The 24,512-nt window shown below is 37.5% G+C and overlaps 1 protein-coding gene across 1 annotated transcript in view; it reads right to left on the bottom strand.

Annotated features, from left to right (window-relative positions):
* The window catches only part of SORCS3 (sortilin related VPS10 domain containing receptor 3), a 525,782-nt gene that overhangs the window by 144,779 nt on the left and 356,491 nt on the right, over window positions 1–24,512 (bottom strand). The window lies entirely within an intron of this gene.

Genomic DNA, 24,512 nt, shown 5'->3' with positions numbered 1-24,512 from the left:
GAGCAGAAAAGAAACAAATCAATCTGTGCAGCAGGATGCCATAATGGCAGGCAAAGGTGAATCTGGATTGAGAAATGAAGAGGTGGAGAAAAACCACTGGCTTCTCATTTTAAACAAGCCAACCTAAAACTGGGATGGATTCAGTGCATGAAAAGGAAAGCAACAAACTTGGATCTAATAGCAGTTTAGTTTAAAAAGCACATAGAATTAGCAGACAAGAAGATTTAATTTCATTTAATTTGCTTATAAGAACCTCCATGTAGAGCTTACATCCAAAGGTCCCATCTCTGAAAATGTTTGCTAGTAAACCAGGGAAAAAACTAATTGTTGGGTGTAACATCTAGAGCTGAACTACCCTGCTCACCTGCTGGAATAAGTATTGTAAATAATACCTGGAAAGGCTTTTTGTCTGCTTCAGTTATGTTCCAGGGTGACACAAAGCACCTTAATAAACTGGCCTTCACATTTCCTACAATGAAAGTACTTCTCAATGTAAACTTATCTGTCATGGTATTATTGTATCAGACTTTTGGGGTAAACCAAGAAGAAGATATAGCAAGGATTCAAAAAATGCTACTTTATTGTGTAGGATATAATAACAAAATTTTGAAAGCTTGTTCAAACTTGTCTCTGTCCATCTTATACAAAACAAAATCACGGCTGGAATATTTTGATTTTCTTTCTCTTGCTTGCTTCAGTCCCTGGATTGTGTAATCTGTTGTCCAAGCCCCTCCTTAGCAGTTTTTTTGTGCCTTCTCCAAGGTCAGCTTTAAATTCCTTTATATCTTAATATCCATTTTTATTTATTTACTTCATTAATTAGATTTTGTCCCATTTTTCCTCCAAGAGGTCAAGATGACATACATAATATATATTGCACAACCACAAACCTAAGAAGTAGATTGGACTAAGAGATAGTGACTTGCTCAAGGTAATCCACCAAGTTACCATGGCTAGTAATGCATTTGAACCTGTGGCTCCTTGATCATTCTAAATGCTACTTGCACTGTCTCATATGAGCATTGGTTAAAGCTGTATAGCCTGTTCCCCAACACAAACTGAGAATGCTCATTAAAACATAGCCAGAAGTCCCCTGAATATGCACCCAGCAGGGGAAAAACAATCCCAATGAAAAAGCTATGTCTTTGGAAACTTTAACCACCATTTCTGATTCATTCATTGAGCAACACCCAGCATATACATGTGTAACAGAGTATGTGCAGAAGGGTAGACATCTGCCTGGGCATCATTCCTTTTAAACAAATATTTGATTATTTAGATAACATGCCTAAATAATACAAATGGGCATACTGGCTCTCATCAGTCAGTTTGGAGGAAAGAACAAAGCTTCCTTGTCCATATGTGGTTTTTTCCCTCCATATATGGATAAAATGATAACTCTAGCAAACTCAAAATATTTCAGCTTATATATCATTGTTATCTCGCTTACAATGTCATACAATGTTACAAGTGTCATACCAAACTATTTCTTTACTGAATATAGATTATAAACTTTTTGCAGCAATACTTGCAAAAAAAAAAAAGAATAAAAGCTTAACTACATTATACATCCTAATTGGACTGGATTTGTTTCAAAAAGATTCTTTCATACTTGTAATTTAAAAAAAAAAAAAAGTAATTTTTTTCTAATTTTTTACTGGGATACATACTATTTTTAAAGAAAAAAAAAAGCCAAGAGAAAAGTATTATTATTTTTTTAATCGTAACAATGCACTATACTGAAGGGGATGAACAAGATTGCTCTCACTCTTTTTTTTTATTTATTTTATTTTATTTTATTTTATTTTGGGGTATTTAAACAATTAGGAAAGAAAATACATCACAAAAATAACATTTCAGGAGTTAAATTACCAATTCAATAACATACATTGAAATTATGCATTGACAATAATGTACTTACAAATACTCATCAAAAGATTCCTTAGTAATGTTAATGGAATGTATATAGCAATATGATCTTTGGTCAAATTATCAGATTAATAAAGAAAAACCCTAGATGTTGAGACAGAATTTGGCATAAGAAGAAAAGCAATAGCTGTACTGAGGACTGGGGTTAACATTACATTAAAAAAAAAAAAAAAGTAGGAATTTACATGACAAAAAAATAATAGGGATTAATTTAAAAACAACTATTCACTGAGCTGGAAAAGTATAACACAAGATATCTTGCTAGGTAGAATTGCAGCCATTAAAATGAATATTTTACTAAATATTTTATCAAAACTTAATTTTCCTTTTTCAAATGATTACAATGCATATTGAAAAAAAGGCATTGAGTGATTGGCATAAACAGGTCATGGTCCAATAAAATGGTTCGCAAAATTTTGCTTCCGTTCACGAACTCCACATCAGGTGACGAACAGGATCCGCGGCCATTTTCTCTGCCGTGACACGTGGTCGTGGCTTCCTGTAGGGAGGGGGACTCTCCCTCCAAACAATAACCGCCTCCCCACCCGCCTTCCTGTCCTCCACGCCTCAAGCAAGGTTAGCGTTCTCTCTCTTCATAGTGTACTGTACTGTACTTTGTGTCATATTTTTGTGGTTTAAAAAAAAAATACATATGGTTCAGAACGGATTAACCGTATTTACATTGAACCTTATGGGAAAATTTGATTCAGCTGGCAACCAAAATCGGTTGGCGACCAAATTCGTAGGGGTCAGAACGGATTAACCGTATTTACATTGACCCTTATGGGAAAATTTGATTCGGGTCGCGACCAATTCGGGTCGCGACCAGAGTCGCGGAACGAATTAAGTTTGTGATCCGAGGTATCACTGTATATGCTTCTAATTGGAAAGGTAGTCTCATTCTCTCAATGAAAACATGGCTAACCACGTTGTGGGAATATGCTTTGATGTCTAGAATAACTTTGTATCTCAAAAGTAAATCTGACACAGGCTTCAATTCAATTCAAACTGGAAACCATTCTTAGACTATAATCTAACAATATGGATTGGCACCACATCCAAAAATTGGGTTTACTTATGCATAGAATCCATACTTCAATTTTATAAGATACTTAAATCAGAATCGATTTTTAGTAATACAGACTGAATTTATTACAGGATATAGTTCCATGCACTGATTTACATTGTGTTGACTTGGCTTCTTGATATTTATTTTTAGCCCAAGTTTAATCATGACTCTTAGTCTTTAACGTGACATAATAAGCACAATATATTTTAACTATTTACAACTAATTAATGATATATTAGAAAGCTATAACCTCCATGACATTTTAAAAATCCTGGCTTATTTATCTGTATTGTATTCTTTTATTCTTTGTCACTTTGTACTTTAATAACCGTGGTAATTGAACATTTTCAGTTCTCATTCAGCTATTTGAGGGGTTCATGAAGATCTTGCACTTGGCTCAGAAGTCCTATCAGATTCTTGCAGATCAGTCAGATTTGCTGACAAGTTTCATTTTAAAAATAACACCTGCTATGGTGCCATTTTCCTCAGTGCATCCAGCTGCACAAAAAGAATGTCTGTGATAGGAATCACATTTCTTTGTCACAGTAGAGCAGTGTTATCCAAACTTGGCCACTTTAAGATGACTGGACTTCAACTCCCAGAATTCCTCAGCCAGCCATGCTGGCTGGGGAATTCTGGGAGTTGAAGTCCACTCATCTTAAAGTGGCCAAGTTTGGACAACACTGCAGTAGAGAGACAAGTGTGACTCTCTAAAGTACTTCTTAAAAAAGGTAAAGGACAATTTTCACTTAATGCCAAATATTTGTCAAATATTCCCTATATGTCAACATAGACTTTGTAAGAGAGGAAGATGGATATGAAACCAGACATTGTTGGGTTCCATCTGCAGTGATCCTTTCGTTCCACCTGCTATATGAGCCATCAATAACTCTGCACAAATATTATTTTAAAATCTACTCATATTTATAAGAATAAATGCCACCAAACTGGTTAAAACTCAAAGCAAACCAAGGATTTATTCTTAAGCAAAATTTCAGTAATTAGTTTAAGGATCACTTGGAAGCTTCTTCAAGTTCATGACTTCTACCTGGAGTTTTGTCAACATATCCAGACCAGAAACAACCAGAAAAATCTTCCAATGAAAGTATGTCCTCTAATAAAAGGAGAAAAGGAAAGCAGCCAGAGTTTAGTGATACAGCAAAGAAGATTCTGTTCTGTCTGCACACATGCATTGCGCACACACATGGACACACACTACAATGCAAATGTTTGTCTTACTGCAATGTCTTCCACCTCTTGCTCTTGGCTTTGGGGAGGTGACTCTAGCTTGTTTCATACATAGCAATATGGCAAAATGTTCTCCTAATTGAATATACAGTCACCCAGAATACTTGCTTGCAGTTTTTCAGGGAATATATATATATATATATCCCCCTCAAAGCTTTCTAGCGATCCTGAATGTGCTTAATTAATCTTACTGTGAATCCATTTTTAAAAAATGTTTCCCATGAATGCTTATAACATAAGTGAGAGGTATAATGCAGCTGACAGCTATAAATCAGAGAATGTTTGTTTTAAAGCAAATGACAGGTAGATTTGGTTGCCTTTTGGTAGGCATAGAAGTGGGCCCCTTCCCCTTACATAGTTTCATTCTCTTTGACATGCTTTCTTTGTAATGCAGCAGCAGGAAATATGTGAGACTTCGGCAAGTTTGATAATATCTGGAGAAAATGGATAAAACTATAACCAAGGAACTTGAAGTGAAAGTTACAGCAGGTGAATAATGAGAAGAATTGCTCAGAAATGTCTCCAAAAGAGTTTGCCCTCCTTTATTTGTTAGCACCCCAAGTGCAGCTGACCTGAAGGAGGTCTGTGTAAGGAACCCAAGCTTGGGAAATGTTAGTGAAGCCACTTCAGGAAATTTGTTTATCTTTTTGGCTTAAAAAGTGGCAGTACTAGGAGCAAGACTAATATAATTCCCAATGGAATGCTAGGAAATAAGGATAGCAGGAGCCAGAGTGATCACCTGCTACAGATGCCAGCAAAGCTGTTGCTTAACCAACTGGGAAGTGTAATGGTATGTGGGAATGGCCTTGAGAGATGGCCAGAAGTAATGCTGCCTAGGGAATGATCAGATAAGAGGGGGCATAGCCTGCAGCTGCATAACAAAGAGAGAAAGAAACTCAGAAAGGAACTTCCCTAACTTATCAGGTTGTAAAAGAGACAGCGGCCAATTTGTACTTTCAGACTTACAAGATTCTGTTAATGTAGCCTTACAGTAAAGTAGAATTAGCTCATCTGGTCATGTTTCCTGCCTGGTCTACCTGGGAAGGCTGACAGGAAGTAAGGAAAAAAAAGGAAAAAAATGATAAATCATGTAGACAGGACAGTGAATTACAGATGGCTGCTTTAGTTCTGATCTAACAGTAATGCACATATATTGCTGTTTTGTTTATCAAACTGGAGTATATGGCTGCAAATAATCAATTTTTGACACAAGTCCTCAGATAGAAAACACACCTACCTTTATAGTCATTATATAAATTTATTCCTTTCAACATACTCAGAGAGAAATCTTAAGAAACCCAGAGCCAGCCCTATCACTAGTGACTGTAGCATCAAGAAAAGACAAAGAATTGCTAGTTATTTTCTAATTTTACTGACAAGACAGGAAAATGGTTGTGGGATTTCTGCTCAGGTACTAGGGTTTCACTGATATACAGAATGATTTTGCTCTTATCTCTCAGGCAGTAGAATATTTTTGGGCTTCCCTCGAGGGGAACACATGTTTCTCTCATACAAATGGCCAGTCCTTAAAAAAATATATCCTGGTTTTATACAATGCTAAGCAACATATTCGACCACATGGGAGGTTCCTATACTGGCTATCTTTACTTACGCTACAGTAGTTTGACTGCACAATTTTCTGAATAAAATATAAAACAACTATAACAGTTTCCTTTTGGTTATCACTCTACAATGATCCAGGCCAGAACACTATAAAGAAATATAAAAGAAGAACTAGAACTATCTCATATTATTAAGGATTAAGCATTTGCAAAATCAGTATTTGAATAGCTTTAAAAAAAAAAAAGTGGGGGGGCTTATTTTGGAGATGGAGTAGAATGATTGGAATGGTGTTATTGGGGGTTATAGAGTAAGTTTTATTTACTAATTATTTTGGTGGTCAATAAAGGATGATTCAAGATACAGTGGTACCTCGGGTTACGAATGCCTCTGTTAATGAACTTTTCGGGTTACGACCAGCTCCGGCCGCAAAAATTTACCTCGGTTTGCGAACTCCGCCTCGGGGTACGAACAGGATATGCGGCCATTTTCCCTCCCGTGACACAGTCCGTGGCCATTTTTCCGCCCCTGACACGTGGTCCGCAGCCATTTTTCCGCCCCTGACATGTGGCCCGTGGCCATTTTTCCGCCCCTGACACGTGGTCCGCGGCCATTTTTCCGCCCCTGACACATGGTCCATGGCCATTTTTCACCCCTGATACGTGGTCGTAGGGAGGGGGACTCTCCCTCCAAGCAACAGCCGCCTCCCTGTCCTCCACGCCAGAATGGATTAATGGTAATTACATTGAACCTTATGGGGAAATTTGCTTCGGGTTGCGACCAACTGGGGGTGCAACCAGAATCACGGAACGAATTAAGTTTGTAAACCGAGGTTCCACTGTACTATGGGACTACCCTTAAGAATACATGTGCATGGGGTTGCACACAGACGGTAAATTTAGAATAGTACCCAGAGTGTTGGGAAGTGTTGGGAAGAATGCCAGTATCTAGCATTCAGTCAATTATGGCTTCTTAACAAATAGTACTTAATGAAATTATTTCCCATTAAAACTCAGCCTGGTACCTCACCTCTTTTAATCTCATACATTAGAATGTATAATTTAAATGCATAGCGAACTTAATTAGACAGACAATTATGGAAGGAAAAAATGAAGGATATGCTAGAGCATATGTTCATATATTAATAATATGAAAGAAAGTGTTACAAATAGAAGAAATCCCCAAAATTGAAAATATAACCTGTCCCCAGTAAATATAGACATCAGGAATATACAATACATAAACTTCAAAGCCTGGAATTAAAATGGATTTGTGGCTTGCTATTTCATACCTTGTAGACATTTTGCAAGGCAAATATACAAAGCAAGGATTCCTCCTGGCAAAAAAAGAGACAGCATGACCCTTGAACAAAACAAATATTGCTATTATGAGCTTTAAGGGTAGCATGTAAATGAACATTTAGCCTCAGAAATTGTTGGCAAAAACAACAACCACAAAAATCTATAATTGCCTATGTGATTTATGGAGTAACTTCTCCCAAATTAATCAAAAGCTTAGATTAGGAACTGCTTTTTGTTGGCAGATTTTCCCCACTTAATATGGTGCAAACAGAAATGTAAATAAAAGATTCTTTTCCAGACAAGTAAATCACCCATTCCCTTCATGTTCCCGGACACTTTTGTCACAAGCTTATAGTGCCCTGATCCCTAATGCATGAAGAATTCCAAAGGTGAAGGAATAAAATACAGATATGTATTGTCGAAGGCTTTCACGGCCAGAATACGATGGCTGGTGTGGGTCTTCCAGGCTGTGTGGCTGTGTTCTACTGTATTCTACAGTTATTTTATAAAATCTTCACCAAGACAGGCCAATTTTCACTGAAAATACAGTAATATCTTTAAAAGTCCTTTTTATTTTAAGAGTATTTGGAATTTGGAAGTTTTGTTTCCTAACGTTTCGCCAGCATCTGTGACCAGCATCTTCAGAGGGCAGGAGCACAGACAGGAGCAGTTCTCTCTGTGCCCCCTCTGTGCTGGTGAAATGTTAGGAAACAAAACTTCCAGAACATGGCCACACAGCCCGGAAGACCCACACCAGCCAAAATACAGATAGTCTGTGCACTTTATTTTTGAAATTTTCCCTCATCAGCCCAGAATTCTGTTAGGAAAGCTCTTCTAACTTTTGGACGCATTTAATTTAGCTATTATGTTAAACACTGTTTTAATTTATCTTTTTAATTTATCTTTTTATTTATATATAATTCTGATTGTTCAGATTGTTCTGATACTGTTGCTTGTATTGTTTTAAGCATGATTCCCATGAAAATCCTTAGCTGGATTTCACTCTGGTTTTTTCAGTTCCACATGTCAGGAACTGTGGTTTGGAGTTAAGGCTTGGTTTAGGATTAGAGTAATCCTCAATTCCAAATACTCTTAAAATAAAAAGGACTTTTAAAGATATTACTGTATTTTCAATGAAAATTAGCCTGTCTTGGTGAAGATTTTATAAAATAACTGTAGAATAATTTTATTGATTAATCATCTGAACCTATCAAAGTGCTATAAACTGTACCAAAATAAAATAAAAAGCTATTTCTCATAAAAATGGGAAATATTTTATGGTTACTGAAGTAAATAATCACAGTTTTCACTTATCTAAATATTATTTGGGAGGGACAGGATAGCAAGTCTAAGCCAATAATTTTGATGCCAGTAAGATCTGATAACCTGTGGAGAAGCCAGCTTAAAATACCATTCCGCTAAACTAATTTCACAAATGATTAAGGTATTTAACAGAGAAGGCTGGATTCAGCCTCAGGGTAAATTCATTTGGAACTTATCTGCAATCTGCAGAGAAATGAAAGTATACTGGGCATTTTCACACATATTTCAGATAATTAGAAGGGTTACCAGGGTTTCTACTGAGTTACATCCTCTGTTGGAGGTAGAAGACAAATGAACTAATTGTGGAATTATGTTACTTTGTTGAAAAATGATGGGGGGCTATTTCATGCTTCATGACCACCTGGCACAGGTTATTTCTGTTCTGCATACCACAGCACACCAAATGACAGTGGAAGCATTACATATGTGTTTACAATTTTCCCACTGACATAAAAGGATACATTAAAAGTACCCTTTTACTTTGGTTGAAAGCACATCCTGTATGTGATGGAATGTGGAAAGACCATGGGAGACTGGGCAAAGAGATGCTGCCAAAGGAATAATCAGATAAAAGACAGCATAGCCCACAGCTGGATAGTGGGTAGGGCAAGAGGCTCAGAAGACACTCCCAGTTTCTCAGGTGGTAAAGGAGATGGGGTATATTTTCAGACTTGCAAGATTCTGTCAATGTAGCATTACAATAAAGTAGAATTAGCTCATCTGGTTGTAATTCCTATCTGGTTTACCCCACGAGGCTGACACTGTATAGTGAGTTCCAGAAAAAGCACTACAGCCAGGAAACTTCAAACTTTTCTTAATGCTTGAAATAGAAATTGCACATGATAGTTTTCCAGGCAAAAATTGCTGACAAAAAATATTTGGAATTTCATTTTTGTTTATGCTTACGTATTATTTTATACTTACATCTCCTCTGCATCATACTTGTACTGACAAATAACGATCACATATGAAAAAATTTTACCTATTCATCTTCAGCAATGTATCCTTTTGTTTAGGGGGAGACTCATGAAAAAGACATTGGAGTGGAGATGCAATTTCAGTGGAGTAAAAGGGATAAATATGTTTTCCCAGTATAGCACTGGGGGAAAAAAACATTTTGGAATCTTGGATGGTGCAAAATAATAATTATATTTCTGAGTGATGACAAGAACTTTCCTGTTGATGGTGGTCAAAGAAAGGAAGCATTTTTGTGTGCCTCTTCTAGAAAAGAAAGAACAGGAAAACTAAAGATGATTTTTTTGTGAAAAGGGAATTGTATTTTTAATAGTACATTATACTTGCAAAGCAGGAAAACCCAACACTTAATTTTTCAAAAGGAAAGTGATAAAGTTTCAAGCACGTTTTTTTCTCTAATATATGCACGTTGTGTACACTACCCACTGAATGTATGCATTTATGTATATTGGAGAAGTGGGAAGTCTGAAGGGTTATGAAGTTTCAATTTATGTATTGGTCTGCACTTGTGAAATTCTACTTACTCTGAAGTGCAAGTAGAACAAATCTGTCCTCCCTTGCAATAGACCAGGGAAGATAAAACAAAGAGTCAAGAACTTAGAGATAAGTTTAATAAAGTTAACCTTGATCTGAATCATAACATTCATTAACTTAAGGAAGTTCAGAAAAGGAAAGTTTCAGTTTCACACCTTTGGCTCTTGTTTGCCTCCTAAACACTCCCTGCACTTTGGAATGTTCACTAATGGGATAACTAGAAAGAAGGAAATTAATGTTTGTGTTTACATTCATTGGAGAGGAAGGGATTAGAAGAGAGTAAGCAGGCACATAATGGGTGCGGCAGCCATAAGCATACTATGCAAACAGCTCAATGTATCGTCATTGTGTGTGCCTGCTTAGTGTCTTGTAGTCCCTTCCTCTCCAGTCTCTCTACTCTGCAAGGGGGGTGGGGGAGAAAAAAACATGTCAGGCACAGGAGAGATTGCCTATAGAAATAACTTGGGTTTTTTTTCTTTTCCCCCCACACTTGTTTAAGCAATCTCTCTGCTCTGCAAGGAGAAAAACAACAATAACAATAACAACAAAGGAAAGGAAAGGAAAGGTAGGAAAAAAACAGAAAAGGTAGGAAAAAAAAGAAAAACAGCAGGTCAGGCACAGGACAACACATACTGACTGTAATGATGGTCATGTGACTAAGGGGTGCTGCGAAGGTCATAAATGTGGGAATTGTAATTAATTCTGTTTATACATTTTACTTGTGTAAACAAAAAAGAATAAAAAGAAGAGGTTTGCTTTCAGCAAACAAAAAATGGCTAGAAGAGGTCCTTTGGAGCAGTCTTTAGAAGATAAAATAACTCTTTTAAGTTTACTCTAGTCAATGTTTGATGAACTAAGAGTTAAATTCAAGTCCCTTGAAAAAAAGATAGAGGAAAGAGTGGATAAGATGGTTAACTTTGAAAAGAGGTGGAGATTGACTAAATATGGAGTTGGAGTTCAGAAAAATGTTGAACTATGAAAGTGGTATGAATAAAAAAGTTGTAGATTTGAACATGGATTTAAGACAGCCAGAAAATAAGAGTGATATGGGAAAAGATTCCAGAATGGAATTACAAATCAAATCAATTGATGTTACAATGTCTAAAGAGAACATACAAATAATAGAGAAGAGTGCCTTGGAAAGATTTCTTATCTTGGATTTGTAAAAGGAATGTATTGAATTGGTGAGGCTGTTCCTGGAAAGAGATAAAGAGAAATTACTGGGGATTTTTTGGGGAGAAGACAAGGACATGATGGGGAATCAACCTGTGGGACATTATTTGAAAGAACAAACAGAATGTTTACAAAGTGAATTTATTGGACTATAGTTAACACATAGGCTGAGGTTTTTGGTAGTTATTAAAGGTATGACCAGGATTGAATGACAATCCTTTTAGGATCTGTGTATAAAGTTTACTAAGGTTAAAATATATTTGTGATTAAATTTATGGATTTTTTGTTCTTCTATCTGGTAACAGTAGTAAGGTTTTTATAAAGGTGGAAGGATATGGTAAGACGGAGTGGCTGGGGTTAATGGCTCCTCTGTATCTGGGACGTTGTCATCGTTGGTGCTGGATGGGGTAGCACTGCCCCAGACAGACCCAGTGTGTAATTTGGGGGGTCCTCCTGGACTCACGGCTCCTGCTCAAAGAGCAGGTGGCAGCCGCAGCCAGGAAGGCTTTTGCACAGCTTCAGGTTGTGCACCAGTTACGCCCTTTCCTGGATCGGGATGCCCTTCAGTCACTCATGCCCTTGTTATCTCCCAGATAGACTACTGCAATGTGCTCTACATGGGGCTACCCTTGAAGAGTATCCGGAAGTTTCAGCTGGTCCAGAATGCAGCCACATTAGCTATTTTTGGGGTCCGAAGGACCCATATAACACCTTTGCTCCATGAGCTGCATTGGGTACCGGTTTGCTTCCGGCTCCAATTCAAGGTGTTGGTTATCACCTTTAAGGCCCTACATGGCATGGGACCAGGCTACCTGAGGGACTGCCTCGCTCCCATGATTTCAACCCATCCCACCTGATCTCAGAGAGACGGCATGCTCCGGACCCCCTCGTCAAAAGAACTCTGATAGTGGGGTCCAGAAGGCGGGCCTTCTCTGCTGTAGCCCCCGCCCTTTGGAACATTTTGCCCCCGGAGGTGAGACAGGCCCCCTCACTCCCGGCCTTTCAGAGGGATTTGAAGACCTGGCTCTGCTCTCTGGCCTGGGGCAGGGAGGGAGGTTGTCAGAAATGGGGTTGGCTAGCCCCCTAGAGGCCTGGTGTGGCTTCCATCGGCCTCTTGGATTTTTTTCTCTTCCTTCCATTTGTGTAAATGTGTTTTTCTTTTATAAATTTTAATTATGGATTTATTTATTTTAATTTGATGTAAACCGCCTAGAGTCCCCCATTGCAGGGAGATGGGCGGGGATAAGTCTACTAAATAAATAAAATAAATAAATAAATATGACATTATCGATAACTTTATTTTATATATGATAATAGCAGCAAGGTTTTTAAAGGCATAGAGGTGGAAAGGTAGGACATTATCTACCATGGAAGAATGGTGGGTGAAGTCGATGGAGTTGGCTGAAATGGCAGAATTGACGGCTTTGATTTGAGTGCTAACTGGAAATTTTTTTTGGACTCTTTTCAGGATATAGAAAATAATGAAAATATTTATGGGCTTGATGATTAGAAATACTATGGGTTGATAGAAATAATGGAAGTTATGTTGTAAATTTAGAACAAGAGTTTGTTATATTGTTACTTATATCTTTTGGGGGGGAAGGTTAGAAATCAATTCTTTTTGTTGTTGTTTTTCTCCTTTTCTTTTCTGCACCTTTAATCTTTACTATTTTCTCTTTTTCCAATTCCTTTTTTCTTTTATTCTCTTTCTTAATATTAATTTTTGTTAGTTTTTATTGTTCTTTTAAAAAAATAATAAGGTTTTTATAAAAAAATAAATGTGGGCATTGGTCATAAAGTTATTTTTTCAGCACCATTGTGACTTTGAACAGTCGCTGAATGAGGCAGTCACTAAGCAAGGACTACCCATACTCCATTCTATGAATTTCTTTCAGAAATGCCCTCACTCTTCAAACTGTCTTTTCTGGAAATGCAGCAGTTGCAGGATAGACAAGGAGACTAGTAACTTTCCATAAATTTCTGAATGCAAGCCATCATTTGGCATTTAGCAGCTACAACTAGCTGTTGTTTGACAGATGCAGAGGCCAAACAATCTGTAATTTTTGTCACTGTGGAACTCAGCTGAAAATATAAAATATCACTTGTTTTAGAAGAAAGGAAGAGATAAATGAATCTCTCTATATTCAAAGGACAATCAAGGACAATGACAATTTTTTTTGCCAAAGATGACGACAAAATTAAATTAGTAGCTACTTTTGCACCCTTAATAAGAGTTCACACACCAATTAAAACCTGGGAAAGATACTTAACAGTAGTAATAATATTAGATAACTAATTGAATGAATCAACAGTGAAAGTGTAAACATGAAAAAAAAGTCCTTTGTGTTTGTCAAACATAACAAGTTTTACCTATACAGTTTGAACCTCTTGAACTGCATATGGCTTCCAGATTGCATTTCTGTGGTGTCTAAACCTCTCTGAACGTAATTACTAAGAATTAATGGCAATTTTCCTACTATTTGAGATAGGAAGCTGTAGTGTGTGTTCTAAAATAGTTGTGATAGTTTTGAAAAACAGAAAGAGAAAAAAAAGCACACAACTCTGGCCTTCCCAAGGTCCAGGAAAAAAGAAAAAGAAAACAAACAAAAAAATCAGAAAATCTTGCCCCTGCTCAAGTGGGCTTTAGTTAAATTGAATGTTGGGAGTATAATTAATACTGTAAAATGAATGTTTGTCAAGAGTAATTTTTACCATGCTACCATATATATGTTACCAAGCATATATTCAGAAATTTAATGCTTCGGGGCTTATTAGGAAAAATTTGCTTTAATTTTATATTAAAGGAGATTTTACTTTTCCAATTTTAAATGCATACCCTAAGGCATATCTTCTTCCTTAGGGTAATGAATGGGAAGACACACATACTGAAAATTTGTCCTCATAGACCATTTTGGAACTGATATTTTGACATGCCTTACAGTTGCAAGGTACTAGAGCTGGAAGCTATTAATTTTCTTTCCTCTGGTAAAGTTCAGTTTAATTCTTATGATTATGCTAAATTTATCTCACAAAGAAATCCAAACTTGAAATTACCAAGAGCAATCTATTTCTTTGAATAACCTGGGTAGAAGCCTTATACCAAATTTTGATGATTTTTTTGCAATCTGAGAAGTTGAAACAAAAGTACCATTTCTAAAAAATGCAGAGTGGCAGTATCTGTAATTAAAATAGTTGTTGATGTCTAGTTATAGACCAGCAATCCTAGCTGTTTCAGAATGCCACCCCATTCTAGAGGATTTGACATATTTTTTACAAAATAGTATATGCATAACAATTATTTGTAAACCATTGCTAGACAGTTGTTATAAAGGATTGTTAGAACATACTGTGATTCAAGATTATAGGGAGGCATGAAATAAAGAATTGGAATGGCCAATACATACACATCAGTGAAAGAGCATTTTGAGATCCATATATCTCATTTCTATAGATTTAAAACTATGACGAATTCAGTTTAAAACATTATTTTATATCTATTGGGCATTTCTGAGTCTTTTTGTGACACTGATTGGTTCAGATAATTGTTGGAGATTAGTCAGATGCAACATTGGTTCAGATGATGGGGTTCCATTTGGCCAGATTAATTTTATTCTGGGAGACTCATTGTCTTTGTAGATTCTCATGTCCTTTTGAATCATATACACTTCCTTTCACTTGCCTTGATCCAGCAAGGATAATTGCAATTCACATATAGTCAGCATTACTTTCATTCATTCATTACTTAGGGACTAGCTCTGCACAAATGTTCCCAGCTTTACATCGGAAGCTACAAGCAGCAGTAAATGAATAAGAGGACCCAGCCAGGACATTGTGCACACATATGGTCTTCCCACAGAGCTCTAGATTAGCTGATTGTCTCCTGTGGGGAGATAAATATGCCCTCAGTTGCCTAAAGGCTTCAGGAGCTTGAAGTTTATAAGGCACATAAGAGGAACCATTATCATCTGAGCTTCACAGAGTACACATGGAACTTTATGCATTCATTAGACTGTATTTTTCTATGCAGCTAAAGTAAGGCTTGTGGGTTATGCTTTGAATAAATGTCTGAAAATTGCATCCCAGGAAAGGTATAAAGTTGCTAGATTTGTTTTAGCAATTCACTCACATGTTAATTTGCTGCATATTTTGAGCCAAGGCTCAACCAGAATCCTCGTTCTCTCCCTGATCTAGTATGGGACTGGGTAAAGGCAAACAAATAGCAAAGATTCAAATGTAGCAGGCAAGTTTTAACCAGCCTCTTTTCATCTACATGCTTGAATTCAGTTAGTCTTAGGTAATAGGTAATGATATCTTGCCAAAACATTGTGTATCACAGAAAGTATTTGCCTTGGCCTCAGAATAGTTCTGATTTCCTTTAAGTCCTATATGCAATTGATAGATTGGATATAATTTTATTTATTTTTGCCTTTGAATCAGTATTGACTCTTGGCAACTGCCTGGCAAGTCCCAGCAATTTTCTTGGCAAGGTTTTCCAAAAATGGTTTGCCACTGCCTCCTTCCTAGGGCTGAGAGAGAGGGACTGGCCCAAGGTCACCCAGCTTTGGGAAGGTGTGGAAATATGACTTAAGGACACAGGAACCAGAAATTAGGGACCCAGAAACCAAAGCCAGAAGTTGAGCTGGAAGTTGGGAGAAGGTGCACAGCAAACTAAGCCTTTTCCACTATCTCCTGACTCCTGGTTCCAACTTCTGGTCCTGACTTCTTGCATAGTTGGTTGTGTTTGGTGTGTGGCGACTGCAAATTGCAGATTGCAAAAATCTGCAATTAAGAACAAGAGTGTTAACAGGGAGGGGGGTAGCACAAAGAAGCGGCAATCCATTATGATGCTCATGAAGATGGAGATACTGAAGAAAATGTGTGTGTGGGGGGGGGGAAGATGGCAAATGTGGCATGTTCTTACAGCATGAATCCTTCCACAGTTCGAATGATCGTTAAGAACAAAGACATGGAACATGTCAAAAGTTCAGTGCCTACGCTATCCATGATCATAAGCAAGAGGAGAAGAAAAGTGATGGAAGAGATGGAGGCATGTGGCTCGAAGATCAGCATCAGTGGCATGTGCTGGTTAGCCTAATGCTGATCCAGGGGAAGGCTAAGAGCTTGTTCTTTAACTTACAACAAAAGGCTGGTGAAGGTGCTAGTGAAGAGGTGTTCATTACAAGTCATGAGTGGTTCCACCGTTTTAAGGCTTGTGTGAACCTTCATAACGTGAATGTCAGTGACAAGGCAACAAGTGCAGATGAGGCTGCAGCCAAGGAGTTCCTGGAAACCCTCAAGGAGATCATCAAGGAAGATGGTTATTTGCCCCAGCAAATATTCAATGTGGATGAAACGGGGCTTTATTGGAAGAAAATGCCAAACAGAACGCACATCAATAAGGAGGAGAAGATCATGCCAGGGTTCAAAGCTGCAAAGGATAGGCTAACTGTGCTGTTAGATGGCAATGCTTCTGGTGATCTGAGCCTAAAACCGCTACCACTCTGAGAACATGTGAGCTCTTAAGAACATCTCAGAGAGCTCACTTCCTGTTGTGTGGAAGGCTAACAGGAAAGTGTGAGTTACTCTTCTTATCTTTGAAGACTGGTTTTTCCACCATTTCATCCCAGAAGGGGAGAGGTACTGTCACGCGAAAAAGATTGACTTCAAGATTCCGTTCATATTGGATAATGCCCCAGGTCATCCACCTTACCTGGACAATTTCCATCCGAATGTGAAGGTTGTGTATCTGCCTCCCAACACCACCTCCCTCCTGCAGCCAATGGACCAGAGAGTGACAGCAACCTTCAAAAAATATTATCTTCAGTACATGTTTAGGCAGGCAGTCCAGGTAACCGAAGCTGGCTCCCAGATGACATTGCACCAGTTTTGGAAGTCTTACATCATCTACAAGGCCATCAAGGACATTGATGCTGCTTGGCATGAGGTTACTCCTGCTAACATGAATGGGGTGTGGAAATGTCTCAGGTTGTTCATGATTCTTGTGGGCTTGAGGTGGTGGAAAGGGAGTCACATGCTGTTATCAGCAATTTGGTTGCCCTTAGCAAGGAGCTTCAGGAGGGGGACTTTGATGAGCTGCTAGCTGCACAGATGGAGGACCTCTCTAATGAAGACTTCATGGAGTTGGAGGAGCAGTGAAAGGAAGAGGAAGAGGAAGAGATCAAACCACCAAAGTGGTTCCAGACTAAGCTGATGACAGAGGGGTTCAGCTTAATTGATAAAGCGCTATCATTGTTTGAGGTGCAAGACCCTAACATGCAGTGATTCACCAGGTGTCCATGATGCAATCCAGTGCTACAGTGTTATTTAGAGAAGAAGAAGACCACCACCCAAAGTTCACTGGACTGCTTCTTCAGGAAGGTGGGAAAAAGTGCTGCTTCAACTGTACAGGACAAGCCTACACCATCTCCACAAGTGCCTATGCTATTGCCGCAAGGGCCTACGCCAATGCTTCCACTTTTGTAAGGTACAAACTATGCATGTTTTTTAATGCTTGTTAGACTTGCGAACAAACGGACTTACGAGCAGCTTGTAACCCATTCATAAGTAGGGGACTGTCTGTACAGTAGAACTGCTACTTAATGGTTCAGTCCAAATGATATCCAAACAGCAGATCAGCCAGCCACATATTAACCTATGTGTTGTGTGACTCAATTATAGCTCAGTGATACCACTCCTTGTTGATAATATAACATGTGCACATATATACATTTTGATTGGACAATGAACCGATATATCTTTGTTCAATTCCTCTATTAAAAGGGACTGAAGGCAATAGTCTGTTCTCTTTCTCCTGGACCATCTCCATTTTTATCACTGCTCAAATCAAATCAAGCTGGCAGAAGATGATGCAGCCAGGAGGAATGGTAAAGGTCACATTTCTGCTGATATGTCCCTTGACTGCTGCTGATGCAACCTTCAGAACAGGAAGCCTCCAGCTACATGTGCAACTGGTTCAGGATTATTACCCAATTAATAACTCAAACAGAGTCAAAATCCCATTAGGAAGAAAGAGCCACTCATAGCTTTTAATTCCTTTTTTTTTTTTTTTTATCAAGAGCTCTTGGCCTCTTTGAGACTTTACTATCTTGCAATTTCTTCCTATGACTAAACTAAGTGCTCTTGAAGGTTAAAAGGGTGGCAGCACTAGAAGGTACATCTCTGTCTAAATGTAAGGAAGAATTCTTTGCCTGATTGCATTTATTAGAATATTCTACAAATATATCATCACTGACTCAAAGAAACTGAACAGTGGGAAGTGGGACAGGAATACTTTATTTATGGATGGCTTCATTTCTTTCACTGCCTCAATTTATGCAACAATTCTCAAAATAAATAATCTGAAATAGTCAATCAGAAATTGAACTCATGCAGAAAGCAATGCTTTAGGGATCATGGTTTCTGTTCAATATTGGGAAGGAATTAATATTCTCCTTTTAAATGTGAGATCTATTCTGTTCTACATTTGTAGCAAAGAATTTACAAACTGTTATAGAGATGACTTTTGCTTTAATGAAATGAAATCATAAAGGCCAGTTCTTAACCCTTTCTACTTCATTTTTCCACCAAAAGTGGCCTGGCCAACCTGCTTTTACTCCTACCGGGAAAAGATGCAGACTTTTTCACAGAAAGGAGACAAAAGATTAATAATTTCTCTCTCATCTACCCCAGGCCACTCTCCCCTTCAAACTATATCCTCAACTGCATTTCAGTATAACATAAATAATCCCTTCCAAAAACACAAACTTACAAATATATTGTAAGGTTTTATAACAGGACTGTTCGCTCTCAGAATGGAATTGGACTAAGTCAACTAAATGTGCTTCAAGGTTGCCAGAACAAAATGAGTATATATTCTTTGTAGGAGGAGGCTCATACAAGCATAACAGCTGCTTTGTTTGCTTGATCTATTTCTTCTTTACTTTTGCAGATTTAAATACAGTAAGGTTTCATAGAACTCATTGCAAAGTAGAAAAGCCACCTGATACTAAAATATAATGCATGTTCAGCTGCAAATCACATTATAAGAAACCATTATAATTCTATCAGAATTATGATGAAATATGGAAACCTTTCATGAATATGATGGGTAAGTTGCTATATCTGAACAACTTTTTGTCATACTTTTTATTGCCAGAAAAGCGACCTCTCCCAGATGACAAGTGAGTCATCAAATCCAGCCTGCCTGAGCCAAATACTTAGGCTATTTCTGATCATTAAAACTGTCTGTATTTGAGGCCCGATACAGGTTTTAAAGAAGTATTGGAACCTCTTAAAAATGAATGAAAGAACTGGGACAAAAAGAGTAGTAAAATCAAGCTACTTTTTTTTTTTTTTTGCTAGAACTACTCTTTAACAGGACAGCACAAAGCATTTAGAAGGGGTGCTTTGCAAGCAAAGAATCCTTTCTTGAGGCATTCAAGCAGCCCCCTCCTTTGGAAGGTTCACATGGCTTCTTCAGAGGTTCTCCTCAGTGGAAGGTATGCAGGCCTAGCTGTTAGAGTCTGCACACTCATTCCCAAAGTTCAGTAAATCCATTGGAGTCTAAATAATTCCATCAAAGATTTCTGTATTGGGAGAAATGCACAGCAGCTATAGTTTGTTGAGTCTAATTCTACAAAGCAAAACCTTCCCTTTTTAAGCCTAATTTCCTCCCCCCACCCTTCTCCTTTCTTTTCCCGCTTGAAATTCTTCGCGCCTCACTCCAGTTCTCACAGTGCTTGACCTTGTAGACGCCTCTGTAGAGATAACAATACCTGGCATCTTCTCCCCCCCCCCACTCCTAACTGCAATGGCAGGTCAAGCAAGCGGCCTAAATTAACATTTCACTTTACTGTTGCCTCCAGATGAAAGAATTTCTAAGCAGGCAGTCCCATGCACAGACAACTCATAATAGCCTTAGAAGCAACATGCAAACCGCTCAAATGTTATGGAGGCTTTTCTTACGTTAACATATTTTGTGAAGTGACCATTTTGGAAGCTTTAAAAGGCTCTATATTTTCAAGCAGTGTTCTGTAAGAACTTGATGGAGTTCTGTGGAAGACTCAAACTTTAAAAAAAAATAATAATCAGAGTTTCAAAGACTTTCTTTCTTTTAAACCAACAAGTCCATCGCCAGAAAACCTTTGAAAATCCCTGACCTAGTGGATTGTACACATTCAGGGTTTAAAATTTCTTATAAAGAGTCATCATATTTCATATAGTTTTGCTATAGCAATAAAACTATACATAGTTTATACACCACATAGGGAAAGTATGATGTAGGCATTCAGAGACAATTTTTTTTTATTATTATACTAGTATTTAATGGTCTTATAAAAAGCAAAAGACTGAAGAAACTTTTTATTCAGAAATTGAGCTATGTTTGTTCTATATCATGTAGGAAATAATAGTTTTGACATGGGGAGCTATAAATAGTTTAAAAAATAATAATAACAGCTAAAATCTTCTTACATTATAGAATCATGTGAAATTTTGGCAATTTCACTCTAAAAAATATCACAGAATTTCACCACAGTGAAAGATAAGGAGAACTGGTTCATTAATTCAAAGAGATTTCTCTCATCCAACTGCTCTTTCACAAAGAACAAGAGAATAGGGTAGGAAAGCAAAATAACACAAACAAGTGTCCATCTGCTCAGAGCAGTCCATAAAGTATATCTGCACATAATTCCACTGTTCACTGTTCCTTAGATTGATATATTTTTCCTAATTCTCCTGTTCTAAATTCCACTGGAATTGGTGTTTTGCTTACCTGGACATTCCCCATCCACTTTTAAAGACAGGAAGTTTCTTATTCCTGATTGGTTCTTCAGAGTTTGATTTTTCTAGATCTAATGGTCTCCACTCACTTTCTAAACAGACAGATTTAGATTTGATTGACAGCTTGGATTTAAGTTTTCCTTTTACTCTTTTATGTCTGATTTATCCCTATTTACTACACAAGGGCATGCCCATGCTGCACAAGTACAAACTCTGGCTTTATATGCAGAGGTCTGATGGCCTGTGAATGTTGGTATACTTGAAGACTCCTCCTTCAATTGGTTTGGTACACTGGAGTTGTCATACTATGCCATTCTTGTGCAAGAAGCTGGCTAGCCAGCAATAATGAGCCAGTAATCCCTGGCTCATTATTGCTGGGTCTGATGCAAGCCTTGGCTGGTTTACGGGGTGATTGTTAGTCCCACCTTGCAGTTCAGGGACAAAGGAGGTAGTGAGCAATCTGGAGAAAATAGCCTATCAAAGGTTTTGGCAAATGCTGCAGAAAAGTCACTGTTCATACCCTCCAGATTGCTCACAAAAACTTTGGTAAGCAGTTGAGAAGATGAGCAGTGTATCTTCTGCAGGTCACCAAAAAGGAAGTCAAGCAATCCAGAATCTGGGAATTGGACATGGGAAATCGTATTACTGCATCTACTCTGAATCACCATACTGAATATTTGAAGTTCAGCACATGCTATATACAATCCTGAAACTGCCGAGTCAGGAAGCCAATCTAAGTCACTACATATAAACCTGTTTATGAAGATTCTTCATCCAGGTGGAATTCTCTGGAGGTTGAGTCATGGCAACTGGACTTCTTTCCTTTTTGGTTAGAGATGTTTCGCTACTTGTCCAAGCAGCTTCTTCTGACTGAAGAAGCTGCTTGGACAAGTAGCGAAACGTCTCTAACCAAAAAGAAAAGAAGTCCAGTTGCCATGACTCAACCTCCATACATATAAACCTATTGTTCCAGTTTGCTAGCTGATTGAGAAGGCATTTAGTTTTCTGGAATCCTGATGTGCATCATGTGTGACAGAATCTACCAATGGTCAACCTTGGAGGAATCAGAGTTTTACCATGCTCTTTTTATATAAATGTTCATAATAAGCTTGCATTGCTAAGAAGGTTACCAGTTTTGAGTAAGAAGTTCCTTTGCTAGGCAGGTAATGAACAGAGATGAAAATGTGATTTCTTTGTGGATTTATGTAGCTTTCAAGTTATCCGTTTGATAGAGATCTCTGTGTTTATAACCGAACACATCGTAACACAGGTTAATTGGACATAAAATATTATAACACAAACATTTGCTTTAATATTTATTTTGTTTGCCAGCAATTTCTCTATCACTATCAAATTCATTTTATTAGGGATTAAGAGTCATATACAAAAAGTTGAAATGGCACTGAGTTTTGATTACATTTTTAACATGTTTGATCAAAGCATTAACTTTAGTGCCTTTGAAATATACTTGGATCTGGTCTTAATGACCTCAGTAAAACTGCATGAATGTGTTATGCTGAATTGTTACATGTAAATAATTTGGACTTCTTTTGCTATATTAACTATTAGAGTTTCTATCACACAAGGACAGTACAGCACTTCAGTGGCGGTCCTGGAATCACACTCAAGAGGTTTGAATTGTGTTGAATGAAGAGCCCTGATTATGACAGGATACTTGAAGCAAAGAACCAACTGACATCCCAGTGAGCTAAGTGATTTCAGCTTAGTTCAATTATCTACGAGGAGTCACATTATTGAATGAGAAAGCAATCAAGACAGTTAAACTGAACTAAGATTACTCAAAAGGGGACATGTTGGTGGAATCAAGTGTTACTTAGGAAGTTCCAGTTTGTGCTATATGGTTAATCATTTAAAAGGCATCCACTAAAATGTTAATGCATTGCAATGGTTTTTGCAATGTAGTAATATTGTTGCCTAAATTTATTCTTGCGAGATTTTGTATACATACAAATGTTACTCTCAGTTTCTCATATTTTCAGCCTGAAGTTACCTTTTATCTTGTTTTCACATCACTTTTTGGTTAAAAGAAATGTCAATTTTAATGCATATTTCTTCCACTTGACATATATTTTTGAGCAATTTCCTCTAAAATATTGTATTTTGTGTTTTTTTTTAAATATATGCATATACTGTATACACACACACACACACACCTCTCTAAGACATGCATTTTTTAACTGATAAAACTTGAAAAAGTGCAAATGTAGCTGTTTTTTACTTGTCTACAGATTTAGAAAATACAAATAAGGTAAGTTTATATGAAAATGGTAGACATTTCTCCCATTCCTAATATACTCTTATAACATTTTATGAATATAATATTTTGGGCATTTCTGGACAATTTAAAATGTATTTTCAAAGTAGTAAGACATGGGCATGGTCAGGTTTTATGAAATCCCTACAAATGAAAGTTGAAATTACTTGATAATTATGATGATGATAACTATTTTTAATCCATCCAATAATTGAAACTTTCTAAGCAGACCATAAACAACTTAAAGCGTTACACAAAAATCAGTGAAAACAATACAATCTATATAAAAGATCCTCTGTTGTTTGTTATGAACTGGCAAAGAAAATAAACATCTTCATAGTAAAATGAAATAAAGCAGGCCAAGTGTTGATACTGTAGTATAGATATTACCATCTCAGACTGCTGCATATTGAAAAATCATAGGCATTAAGATTCTGCTGTATGGGTCAGGACTTCCATGCAATGGGAATAGTAGCATAATAGTACACTAAAGGAGAACTCTCCTCCTCTTTGCAGGAAAATAATTATTGTTCTTATTTAATTTTTAAAAAGACAAGAAAGTTGAAACAATAGTTCAATAGTGCACATACATGCACTATCACCAGTGTTGTCCAAACTTGGCCACTTTAAGCTGAGTGGACTTCAACTCCCAGAATTCCCCAGCCAGCCAGCTCAGCTTAAAGTGGCCAAGTCTGGACAACACTGACTATCACTCATTCTTTGAAGACTGTAGACATGGCCCCTGTTAGGAAGAGGCATATAAAAGTGTTTAGCAAGTCCATTCCTCAGTGGACCACTGGCTAGAGAGTCTCATATCTTGGCATGAGAGAATGCTGCGGGTGGAATAGCACAGCAACTAATTTAGGTTGCCAGAATAAAATGGAATAGATTTGAAAGTCTGTTTGCTAGTGCTTTGGGCAAGAGGAAAAGACTGTTTCATCCAGCCTTTTTAACCTTGTTTTGAAAACAGATGTTTGCTGTGCTTGTCTTCAGCAGAGTAATGCTAGCAATGTTTAATTTTCAGAAAGCGAACCGCAGGAGATTCAGGTTTATGCATAACCGCCATCTGCACTATCTTCATAAGGTAGGAGGGATAGGCCGCCACTTGCTGAGTAGAATAGAGCAGTTGCTGATTAATACTTTTCCATTCCTTTCCTTTTCTTTCTCTCTCCCTTCCTTTTTCTCTCCCTTCCTCTTTCTGTCTGTCTGTCTGTCTGTCTGTAATTAAGCCTGGGAATAATAGTAGTATACAAACAGTGCTCCACATATTACCTACCAAAGCTTCAGCAAGCAGGAACTCATTGAGAATTGTTAAGATCTGAACCTCATATGCAAGAGAATATAG

This window comes from Python bivittatus, unplaced genomic scaffold, assembly GCF_059951505.1.
Source record: "Python bivittatus isolate LINGU-HERP-01145 unplaced genomic scaffold, Pbiv_v1 ctg000980_np1212, whole genome shotgun sequence".
Taxonomy (NCBI): domain Eukaryota; kingdom Metazoa; phylum Chordata; class Lepidosauria; order Squamata; family Pythonidae; genus Python; species Python bivittatus.
The sequence above is the reverse complement of the archived record's forward strand: the minus strand, read 5'-3'. Positions and strand labels throughout refer to the sequence as shown.